This window comes from Aotus nancymaae, unplaced genomic scaffold, assembly GCF_030222135.1.
Source record: "Aotus nancymaae isolate 86718 unplaced genomic scaffold, 86718_ANA_hifiasm-v0.15.2.pri h1tg000043l, whole genome shotgun sequence".
NCBI classification, from domain to species: domain Eukaryota; kingdom Metazoa; phylum Chordata; class Mammalia; order Primates; family Aotidae; genus Aotus; species Aotus nancymaae.
The window spans coordinates 1,702,398-1,714,536 of record NW_026988457.1 but is presented as its reverse complement, the minus strand read 5'-3'; the positions used below and the strand labels follow the sequence as shown (position 1 = coordinate 1,714,536).

At 49.4% G+C, this 12,139-nt stretch overlaps 1 protein-coding gene across 2 annotated transcripts in view; it reads left to right on the top strand.

The window, feature by feature from the left end:
* Window positions 1-5,709: 5,709 nt before the first annotated feature.
* The window catches only part of SLC7A1 (solute carrier family 7 member 1), an 82,960-nt gene continuing 76,530 nt past the window's right edge, over window positions 5,710-12,139 (top strand). Inside the window, exon 1 of one of the 2 annotated variants that reach the window (XM_012474134.3) lies at window positions 5,710-5,770. The gene's annotated coding sequence lies outside the window, so the exon portion shown is untranslated. The remainder of the gene's footprint in view (window positions 5,771-12,139) is intronic. The other variant, XM_064361727.1, reaches the window with a different exon arrangement.

The following is a 12,139-nucleotide window of genomic DNA, read 5'->3' as shown; positions in this document are numbered from 1 at the left end:
GAGGGATGGCTATTCCTTGGCTTGTGTAGATTTGTTTGAGATGATAAGGCTGAAGAATTTTATTTTTTGGTAAAATTCTGATTTTTTAATAACATCTAATGAGCTTATTGTAAATTGTCAATGTAGAAAATTGAGATAAGTATACAAAAAAATTACAACTCCCTGTAGGGACAACATTTGTATGTTTCTGCCGTCATTATATATACTACATATATGTATAAATATAATGTAGGCTTATATTTGTGGATATGTACATATGAGTATGTATATATAAAAATTGGAAGTATATTACAGACAAAATATTTTACCCCATTCTCATAATATAGTCTGAGTACCTTCCACAATTTTAAATACTACTTGAAAACATATTAAATGGCTGTTTAATATTCCATTTTGTGAAGGTGGTAGGGAAACAGGAGCATAGGAGAGCCAGGGTGACAGCATTTTCAAATCAACTCTTAAAACTAGAAAGGCACATTCCTTGCCAGTCACAACCGATGGTCATAAGATGTTTACAACTAAGGAAGCAGCTTAATAATGCCCGCAAGGACAAACTCCTACGACAACGAAATGCCCAGATGTCCTAATATCACATAACAAAATATGCTATTAAAATAATTACAGTCATGCTTTGATGTACTTACGCACAAAAATACCAAAGATAACTTTTTAAAAATCAACAAATTACTAAAATGTGTCACACTGTCAGGCCATCTACAGGTAGACAGAACTCAGCTTTTACATAGATAAAACCTCTGTATAAGAAGAGTTTTAAAAAAAGACACTTTATGAGGATGCCCTATTCTGTAGCTGATTAGCCTTCAACAAGCTGCCTCTTCTCACTGCACTTTGTGACTTGTCTTCAATTCCTTCCTGTGCCAGATCCAATAACCCTCTCTTGGGGTTGGATCAGGACTCCTTTTCCAGCAACAAATGCATCTTGATGTATTTAACCAACCCTTTATTTGTGGGTATCTGAAATTTCCCCTTTTGCTATGACAAGTGACCCCATGACAGACAAACAGGTATCTAAATCTTTGTGAGCATCTCTCATCATTTTCCTATAGCTGTGTGTGATGGTTAATATTGTCAACTTGATTGGGTTAAAGGGTGCTTAGATAGCTGGTAAAGTATTGTTTCTAGGTGTGTCTGTGAGGGTGTTGCCAGGAGAGATTAACACCTGAGTCAGTGGAAAGGGAGAGGAAGACCCACTCTCAATCTGGGTGGGGGCACCATCCCATCGGCTGCCACTGCAGCTAGAACAAAAGCAGGCAGAAGGTGGGATAAGCTGGCTTGCTGAATCTTCTGGCCCTCATCTTCCTCCTGTGCTGGATGCTTCCTGCCCTCAAACATCAGACTCCATGTTCTTCAACCTTTGGACTCTTGGACTTACTCCAGTGGTTTGCCAGGGGCTCTTGGGCCTTCGGCCATGGCTTCCCCATTTTTAAGGCTTTGGGACTCAGACTGAGCCACTACTGGCTTCCTGGCTCCTCAGCTTGCAGATGGGTTATCAGCCTATCATAGGACTTCACCTTGTGATCGCGTGAGTCAATTCTCCTTAATAAACTCCCTTTCATATGTACATATATCCTATTAGTTCTCTCCCTCTGGAGAACCCTAAAAGATGTATATTGTGAGGCAGTCCCCTTCTCTTTTTTTTTTTTTTTGAGACAGAGTCTTGCTCTGTCACCCAGGCTGGAGTGCAGTGGTGCTATCTCGGCTCACCGCAACCTCTGCCTCCCAGATTCAAGCAATTCTCCTTCCTTAGTCTCCCGAGTAGCTGGCATTATAGGTGCCCACCACCGCGCTCGGCTAATTTTGGCATTTTTAGTAGAGATGGGATTTCACCAAGTTGACCAGGCTGGTCTCGATCTCCTGACCTTGTCATTCACCCGCCTTGGCCTCCCTAAGTGCTGGGATTACAGGCATGAGCCACCACAGAAGTCCCCTTCTCTTGAGAGTAGGCACATCATTTATGCTGGAGAGAAAGCACTTTCAACCATCCCACAGGCATGCATGCAGCTGGTTTCAAAGGTCTCCTGAGTTTTTGGCAGTATCAAATTTTATTCTGTACTAAATGACCAGTAGTCAAATCCTCTAAGTCCAATGGCTGCACTTTTTAAAATCCAAGTGTTTGTCAGGCATTGCTCTCTGCAATCTTTTGGGACACTCTTTTCTCAAGGTACTGCTAATTCGTCCTCTCTGAAACAGGGTAGAATGTTCCTAGCATGGAAAAGCTGTGTGAATCAGGACTCTTGGACATAAGTGACAGGAACCCAAGAAGAAGTGACTTCAGCAAAAAACAAATACCTAACTGGCTTGTATTTCTAGCAGGGGGTGCCCCAGTGAGCAGTGGAATAGGGATTGAGGGCTATTAATTCTCACTTTGTTGCTCTTCTTTGATTTCTCTGTCTGTGTCCACTTTATTCTCTCAGACTGGCTTATTCCATGAAGCCAGAACCGGAGACACTGACAGGACCTTGCCGACATCTGCCCAGCTCTGTCCACAGGAAGCAGAGACTTTAACCTTAGACTTCAACCTTAACCTTAGATGTTGCTTTCTAGTGCCTAAATTCTAGCATCTCCTCTTCTTAATGGTCACTGGACTCTTGGCCAGCTGCTTTTTGATTGTAATCAAGGCTGCCTGTCACTCATGGTTCCACTGAACCTGTAATATGAGTCCTGGCCTGCCTAAAAGTTGGCTTTGCTTAAAACATTCAGCCCATTTCATCAGCATCCTCTAATTTTTTTGCTGAAATCTTGTGCATTACTATTTTTTCCCTGTTTCACACTGAATCCTTTTTGCTGAGAAGTCACTTGCTCATGGGCCTTGTCTTACAGTCTTTTTGAAGACAGGACCTTGCTGAGTGGGACTGCTAAACTGAGCGCAGTGCTAAAAATCTCCTGGGTTAAATTTCACCCATACTCCCATCAGGGCCTGGAGCACTTGCTCTCAGAATTAGCAAACATTAACTTCATGTTGGCGCTCTGTGTTGCCCAAGGAAAACATCTCTACAATCTATGAAATTCTGTTTTACTTCCAGAAGTCAGCAAAGGGGAAAAGAAAGACAGATAGACAGAAAGAGAAAATTCCACAATCACATTTCAAATACCAAGGGCTAGTTTTTTTGGTAGGAATATAAGATTTAAAAGCTCCAAACAGAGGTGAAATAGTTTGCAGAAGCTCTCACAGCAAATAAACTGGTAGAGTTCAGATTCAAATCCTGACGTGGTGCCAAGGGCAAAGCAGGAGGTCTTTAAACCCACCAGGCTTCTCTCTGTGAGAAGGGGACATGCTTACTGTAGCCTCACAGGCAGAGTAGGCTTTGTGGGATCTGGGAGATCTCCTTCTGTGAGTGAAGGGCATCATTTCACCACTGCGCAACTGAACTAAGATTTGTTTTATTTATTTATTTATTTTTTGAGACAGAGTCACCAGGCTGGAGTGCAGTGGCACAATCTCAGCTCACTGCAAACTCCACCTCCTGTATTCAAGCGATTCTCCTGCCTCAGCCTCCCGAGTAGATGGGAATAAGGGTGCATGTCACTATGCCCAGCTAATTTTTGTATTTTTAATAGAGATGGGGTTTCACCATGTTGGCCAGGATGGTCTCGATCTCTTGATCTTGTGATCCACCTGCCTTGGCCTCCCAAAGTGCTAGGATTACAGGCATGAGCAACCGCGCCCAGCCAGACTTGTTGTTTTAAAACAAAGCATATATGGTGGCTTATTATGATGTCAAGCACTGTTCAAAGCACATTAGGAAGCTGGGCAGGGTGGTGCTCACCTATATTTCCAGCTACTGGAGAGGCTAAAGTGAGGGACGGGATCGCTTGAGCCTGGGAGTTCAAGGCTACAGTGAGCTATGATGTTACCACTGCCCTCCAACCTGGTGACAGATTGAGACCCAGTTGCTAAAGAAAACAAACAAACAAGCAAAAACAACTATGTATTTTACAACTGCTAAGCCATCTGAATGTGTTCATTAAAATTTTTTTGGGCTGGGCATAGTGGCTTATCCCTTTAGTCCCAGCTCCTAGGGGAGGTTGAGGCAAAGTGTTAGCTAGACAGCTGGTATTTGAGGCCAGCCTATGCAACATAGCAGTAACTACTGTCTGTCTGTCTGTCTGTCTGTCTGTCTGTCTGTCTGTCTGTCTCTCTCTCTCTCTATATATATATATATAAACTAGGTGTGATGACACAAGCCTGTAGTTCCATCTAGTTGAGAGGCTGAGGCGGAAGGCAGCTTCAGCCTGGGAATTTGAGGTTACAGTGAGCTATGATTGCGCCACTGCATTCCCGCCTGGGTGACGGAGTGAGACTCCTGTCTCTAAAAAACAAACACACGACAACAGCAACAACAACAAAACACTTTTTCTAATGCTAGCACCATGCAGTTACGTACTTTATAAATCGCTGGTCTAATTCCAAGGGAGTGTAACATCCAGCAGCTGACATTTGAGAAGGACCTGTAGAAAGGATTCGAAGGCCATGGACACTGTCCACTATTTTTCTGTTTTACTACAAGATGGAGGAAGGATGGCAGTATTAATTTATGCCCCGCTTACCTATCCCAAGTCCCAGATCACTAGATCTTTAAAGATTATGATTCTTGCTTGGTTTTCGGTGCAAAGGGAGACAAGGAGGGAGCTTAAGAGGTGAGCACGGTGTGATTCAGGACTGAAGTTTCTGCCACCTCCTGGAGGGTAACTGCAAAAGTAAGCCGCTTTGACTGGCCCTGTGTGCATTTGCCACTGCCAAGGGGCACAGGTAGATTCAAGCTTTGGGGCTCTTCTGACAACTGGCAAGGACAAGGTATTAGCAAGGGCAAGGGATTAGCAATAAAGTAATCCAATAACAAAGACATGAAGATTTACAATAATTTTTAGGCCGGTGCAGTGTTTCAGGCCTGTAATCCTGAAGGAGGCCCAGGCAGGAGGATCGCTTGAAGCCAGGATTTCCAGGTTGCGGTGAACTGCGCTCCAGTCTGGGCAACAGAGCAAGATCCTGCCTCTAAGAAGAAAAGGAAACAATTTAAACCCTTTAAGTGCATACTACGTCTTTTATTTTGGAGAAGTATAACTGGTCTCGAGCTCCGTGTGAGCTCGCTGGGGCCCGCAGGGACAGTTGGCACGGCGGGGCCTGCGGCACCAGTTCTGGCCTGGCGCTGTGAGAGCTGCAGGAGACCACAGGATGCTGTGGTGCGGTGGGCTCGGATTGGTGGAGAAACGGCCAAACGCCGGCGGGGCCACTGCGAAAGCGAGCGGAGGCGCAGCCCGCCAGCCAGTCCGGGGAATCCCAGGTTAGGGAGCCGAGCGCGCGAAGACTCAGACGTCCCGCCCCCCAAAGGCGCGTCGGTCCCGGCCGCCGCCTCTGGGCTGGCAGCTGCCGCCGCGCCGCGTTCCCATTGGTGCCCGGCTGTGACGCGGCCGAGCGGGGTCGTAGCTGCCTGGCCCAGGGGCGGGCGCGGAGCGCCAGGCGCGAGGGCGGGGGCCGGGCGCTTGGCTGATGAAACCTGGCGCCGGATCCCGCCCGCTCTCGGCGCCCATTCAGTCCGCGCGGGCAGGTGTGAGCGGCGAGTCAGCTGCCTGGCAGGCGCGCACGCGGCCGCCGGCTCCCGCTCACCGCAGCCTCCACTCCTCTCCCCGCGCGCGGCGCCCCCGCCCCGCCCCGTCTCTGTGGCCGAGCGTCCGTTGGTCCTTGAGCGCGTCCGACCGTCCGTCCGTCCTCCGCCCGCGGTCCTGCCCGAGTCCCGCCGCCGCCGACTCGGTGAGTGTCCGGCCCCCGCCAACGCTGGAGCAGCTCCTTGGGCCCGGGTCATCTCGGAGGGGGCCATGGCGCCGCATGGGGCCGCGGGAGGGCGGCGCGGGAGTGGCGAGGGCCCCTGCGCCGGGGAGGGCACGGCCAGGACCAGAGCCGGACAGGCCCCGGGGTGGGCGCGCGGCGCCGGTGCCCATGCAGCTGCCTCCTCCACGGAGTCCATTTTGGCTTCCTGAAGCTGCGGCGTGGTGCATGATGCAACACCAAGTGAGTAAGCGTGGACGACCTGGCGATGCCCGCCCCGCGCTCGTGTCCGGGGACCGGCGTTCCGCGACGCACGGGATGGTCAGGGTGGGTAGGCGGGCAGCTGGCGAGGGGGCCGGCCCGGGAGGCATCCGGAGCCCGCTAGCGGCGAGACCTTCCCTTACATGGCGCGGTGCATAGCACCCCGCCCCGCCACGAGGTCCGGGGATGTGTCATCAGCCGTGGGTGGGGACCCTGCCGGCTACCCGGAGTGTGGTCCGGCGGCAGGTGGCCAGCCCGGGGAGTGTGCTGCCACCCCTGTGCGGTGGTCGCCCTGACCTAGGGCGCCCAGCCCTCCGCTCTTCCACAGACCCCAGGACGTGCCGCCTGCACCTCTCGTCAGGGTCCCCAAGATTGCTTCTAGGAAGTTTCCCCTAGGTGGGTTTCCTTGTGACCCAGTGTGGCCTTTTCTGAAATGTCAGGGTTCCTCAAGCCCTCCACGTGGTCTGGAGTGAGAGGAATTTCTTCCACCTTTTTTAGAAAGGCACCCTATTCTCAGGGTGTTCCTTTCTGCGTAGTAGAAAACTTCCCGGGCACGGGCAGGTCAGTCATTGTAAAACCTGCGTGTTCACAGAGCGGCAGCTGCACTGTAGTACCGCAGCAGCCTGCTGGTTCATCTCCTGACTCTTTCTTTCTAGGGGATGCGGGAGCCAGAGAGCAGTTGTGTTTGACCTGTGTGACTAGGATAGTCAGACATGTGCCTTCAGGAAAAAAAAAAAATAACCTACATTTCCCAGTCCTCGCGTCATTGCCGCCATGCCCTCATGTGTTGGGTTTTAGTCTAGACATAGTTACCAGATGGTTGGGGTTTCAATCCCAGGTGTATCTCCCTAAAAAATGTTTATTTTAACTTACATTCGTCTAGTAGAATTGTGTCTGTTGGCCTCTGGCTGAATGCCTTAATTGTATTTAATTCGAATTATAATTTATTTGGTATTTATAACATTTCTTGTCCTTTATGTTTGGTGCAGATAATAGGAAACCATGATACATTTATTCCTCTGATATTTTTAGTTGGTCTCAGTGGAAATTATAATGATTTTTATATGAACACACCCTCCTGTTACTAAAATAAAAGATCTTATTTAAGTCACATGAACAGAATAGAAAGTTAGGGGAAAGGTCAACAATAGATTAAAATAGTTTTTAAAATAGGTTTAACATATTAAAATCATGTTTAATTATTATACAGGTAAAATTCAAAGGCTGTCAAAGGAGTTTTGCGTAAAGAGGACAGGGCTTAAAAAGTAGATCGGAAATGTACTCCCTTGTTTGGGTCTGGTTCTTAGAGCCACGTGCTCCTGTGCATATGATCATTTGCTTTAGGTGAAAAAAGACTTGAGATTGTTGACTTCAAGGAGTTTAAATTTTCTATTTGGTAGAAGAACTCACTCTTTGATGGAATTAAATACATGTTGATGGATTATTCTAGTCTGTAGTTTCTTTTAACCATAGTCCTTACAAATAGGTAATTATGTTGGAGGGCACAGAATTATGTCCAATTAAATTAATCCTTTCTCATTATCAACCATGTATTTGGAGTGATTGCTGTTAATCCTAGGGACAAATTTGAAAGGTGACTAAGTGCATCCTTGTTATGGAGAGAAATATTTCTTCCCTCTAACTGTGGAGATACTTGGGTCTCGGGGTTATCTCTCTCAGAGGCATCTCAGAGATGCCTGTCACTCCACATGGCTCTCCTCACTCCAAGCGAGACCTTCTGATGGGATGCTGGTGTTTTTCTGTATAGTTGCCCCCTGCAGACCCAGATAGATTTTAAAGGCAGATCCAATGGGGTTGGCGAGTGGATTCATGTGAGGGTAAGAAAGGGTCAAGCATGACTGCAAGTACTGAAGAGGTGCTGTATTAATGGGAGGGGAAGGGTGAGCAAAGAACATGTTGGATGAAAGAGGGACTTTTTGAAACTCACAACTGAGCGTTTTAGAACTCATCCCCAGGGTCAGGCTGGAAGACTTATCCTTTTGGGGCCCCTCTCAGGTGCCTGCCTGTGTGTTACAGCCAGCTTTATTGGCTCCTCCCACCAAACCTGGGGGTCTCTTCAGTCTCTGTCTCCTTGTTGCCCATGGCCTCGCTTTGCTCCCCTGCCACCCTCCAGTGGGCCACCTAGCGCTGACTTGTCCTGTGGGATGGGGACCCTTTAAACATGGAGTTCAAAGGTCCTGGGGTGTTCCTGGATCTTCAGGACATCTGCCTCTCCTAGGGTTTCCCAGGCCTCAGGCGAGGGGGCATCAGATCCCTGGCCAACCTGCTATCCACCCCAGGGTTTAGAGCTCTCCTCCAGTGAGGGAACGGAGTAGTAGCTTCATTTGTGGCAGATTATCTGCCTTGTGATAAACTTTAGTGGCCTCTCTGTTTCTCCATAATCTGCCTCCTCTCCCACCCCCGTACCCAACTACAATGCAGCCTTGAAAATAACCACGCCTGTGGTTCAGTGTGGGTCATGATCTGTCAAGCCAGGTTTGGTGGATTTGCCAAATGGAATTGCCGGAAGGATGGGCAGCAAATTGGGAAAATGATTTCGTGGCTTGCTAGCCTTGTTCATTTCTCTCCCAAAGCATTCGTTGAGATCTGCAGTGCTGGCAGACTCAGGGGATGCTGGCTGCTTGGCCCACTGGTCAGGATTTGGTCATCCCAGGAACACAGGGTGCGGAAAAGACATTTCTGGACTTTGGACTGGATTCTGACTGGTGTGCGGTTTGCCCCTCCTGCCACACCCAGCGGCTCTTTCCCTCTGACTATTGTCAGGAACAGTGGGGACTGGCAGGTATTCCATTTGATGAACACACTGGATAACTGGAGTCAGAGCCGTGTGACGGAGGGAAGAGGCCTTCACAGCTTCAGTGCGGAATGGGGTGATTATCTACCCCGAAAGGAAGGATGCTGCTTTGAGGAACCAAGGGGAGTTAGGACCAATACTGGGACAGCACTCCTCCTGGCTTCTGGAATCCTGGCTTTGCTTTTCTCTGAAGTAATTTAGACTTCCTGAACCTTACACACTGGCTCCATCCGTATATTGGGAGAGCCAGTCCCTCTCAGCCTTATAGTAGTAAAATTAGAAAGCATGGAGTCCATGTTGTTCTTTGAAAGAATAAAGGTACCAAGTCCATGCATTTAGTTTCTCTCTTGAGATCAGTCCTTTTGTTAGCAGCCTGCAATTCTGACCATGGCAACAAAAAAATCAAGTGCAAGGAAACCTAGGGGTTGATCTGGGGGTGGGAGAGAATGTCCCTTACCCGAGTAGGACTATGTCTGTCTACATTGTCTTTCCACTTTTTTTTCTGATTGTCCCCTTGTCCCTCCCTTTTCTGGGGGTACAAGGGCATAGCAGTTTTGTTTCCTAGATTTCCATGTTCCTACCACAGTTCTTTCTTCAGAATATTTGTTCAGATCAGGTTCTTGGCCATGAGGACAGCCAGCTGCTTTCCTGTTTCTTTAAAAGTGGATCCCACACTCCTGTGTCCTCCTGCACAGTGAGTTGTGCTTCCTAGAGACCATCTAGCATTGGTGACTCTGGGAGTGACCTCTGCTTGGTGTGGGGCCTCTGCAACTTGAGGTTGTGGGGCCTCTGCATTGTGGGGTCAAAGGAGACGTCGTGACCCCTACTGGCAGAAAGTGCAGAGCCCCAGAGTGGGTTCCACTTAAGGGACAAGTGGCTTTTCTGAGATATTTCTCCGAGCCACATTTAAATTGTTTTTCATATTGTTCGCATAGTAATTGGCTTCTAGTGCCTATCTTATAGGACTGAGAGGATTTAAATGAGATAATCGATGCTATGGATTTAACACAGCCTTTGGCACACACTAAATCTTGAATGTAAATGTTAGCTATTATACTGGAAAGAAGGCTCTGTTCCTTGATTTAGGTGCAGGAGAAAAATAGTTTTTTTTTTTCCTAGATAGGGTTGTGCTCTGTCACCCAGGCTGGAGTGCAGTGGTGCAGTCACAGCTTGTTGCAGCCTCCACCTCCTGGGATCAAGCAATCCTCCCACCTCAGCCTTCCGAGTAGCTGGAACCACAGGTGTGCACCCCCATGCCTGGCTCATTTTTATTTTTTATTTTTTGGTAGAGAAGGGATCTCATTATGTTGCCCAGGCTGGTCTCAAACTCCTGACTTCAAGTGATCCCCCCGTCTCGCCTCCCTAAAATGCTAGGTTTATGGTCGTGAGCCACTGAACCTGTCCCTGAGGAAAATAACTTTTATAACAATTTAATTTCACTCTCTTATTTTACCAAGGCATTAAAATGTTGTGCTCTTTCCTTGGGCTTGTGTCTAAATTAAAAGGGGCAGACATAGTCCCGGTGTGCTGGAGGAGGCCTGTGGGCCTCTGAGGCATCTGCTGACAGGTTCACCATCCCATCTGGTCCTAGGTCTGAGAGAGGAACAGTAGTCTCTGGGCTGTTTTGGCTCTGACTGCTTGGATGGACTTGAAGCCATCCCTCCTTGGGATCCTGGTGCCTCCCTGGGCGTGGGGTGCAGGTTTGCTTAGGTCTCAGACCCGCACACCTTGGGCTTGGTGACTCCTTGGACCCATGGGAAACAGAGCTCACAGCCCCTTTCTTAGTGTTTGCTCTGTGCGCGCGCGTGCGTGCGTGTGCGTGTGTGTGTGTGTGTGTGTGTGTGTGTTTGATAGGGGGCAGGATGGGAGTGACTGCCCTAGCTATAGTAATTCCTGTTTCCAAACATTTTGTTCAAATTACTCTGAAGTCCTTTGGTTTTTTGGAAAAAGCAAAGCTGAAACTCTGGGCCATGTGTTTCCCAGCTCACTTATCCCGTGCTTGGGTCAGTAGGATAGGATGCCGCCATACAGGGCGGGGTGGTGGGCGACACCCACCTGGGGGCAGCAGTGAGAAAGCAGGGGATCATCCTGCCCATAAAGTGGCTGGAGTTGGTCTGGTACGGTCTGCTTGGAAGTGTCCTTCTCTACATCGTCTGCCTACCGAGTGCCATTAGCCAAAGTCTGTTAGGCCAAGTAGGAAGGAAGGGAGGGGCTCCGGGGCTAGGTAAGATCAATCATTGCAAGCACTTACTTAGTGCTCACCATGTACTCTGTGCTTTATCTGTTTCCTTAGAATCCTCCCAACCACCCAATGAGGTCAGCCCTTCTGCTTTGACTGATGGGGAGAGGGAGGCAGGTAGCCCACGGGCTCACAGGTAGGCAGTCAGTGGCAGAGTGAAGATCGGACCCCAGATGTCTGCCTGCACCTGGGATCCAGCCTGTCTTGGGATGGGCCTGGCCTGGCCTTCCCTGTGCACCCTGAGTGGGAGGCAGACAGATCTGAAGCCTGTCTGCCTGTGCCCCTCTGTTTCTGGCTGAGTCCAAGTGGTTCTGGCTCCGGCCACCTGCCCCAATGCTGGTTGGCACCTGGCTTCCCCTCTTTGCCCTGATTTCCCTCTGCTGTCTCTGAATGCAGGTCTTTTCCCTCCAAGTCCCAGCCCCTGGCACAGCTGGAGCCCTGGGGTCCCTGGGGCAGCTGCGCTGGGACGTGGCCAGTGTGAGCAGCCGGTGTGTATGACAGAGGCTGGGCTGCATTTTTTCTGGGTCAGTAGTTTGGCATTTACATCACCAGCCTTTTGCTGGATGTAATGTCTCTTGCTCAGACCACAGGGGAGCCTTGTTTATCACCATCCAGCCATGCCCACACTCCACCACCATCTCCACCTGGGGAGACCCCTTCACAGGGGGTCTTGTGGGAAGCAGAAACTGTTCATAGGGGAAAGTCGGCTTCCTTTTCCGTATTCCATCCTTCTTAAGGCCAGTGGCTGCTGTTGTCCTGCCCTTGGCCTGGCTTTGCTGATTTTAACAGTATCTTGCGGAGGTGACCCCTTTCCTTAGAGGATGCTTCTTTAACACTCTCAGAAAGCCTGGGGCAGGAGCTGTCCACACGAGGGCCTGCAGCAAGGGCCCATCTCCCCCAGAGTGACTCCGGAGTGTCTTCTTGGCCTGCAGCTTTTCCACAGGGTCAGGGACACCTCCTGCTCTCCCTTGAGACGAGGCCTGGTCCAGGAGCTGGGGGCATTAGTGTGCACATCCTGAGACCCCATGAAGGCCCCCTG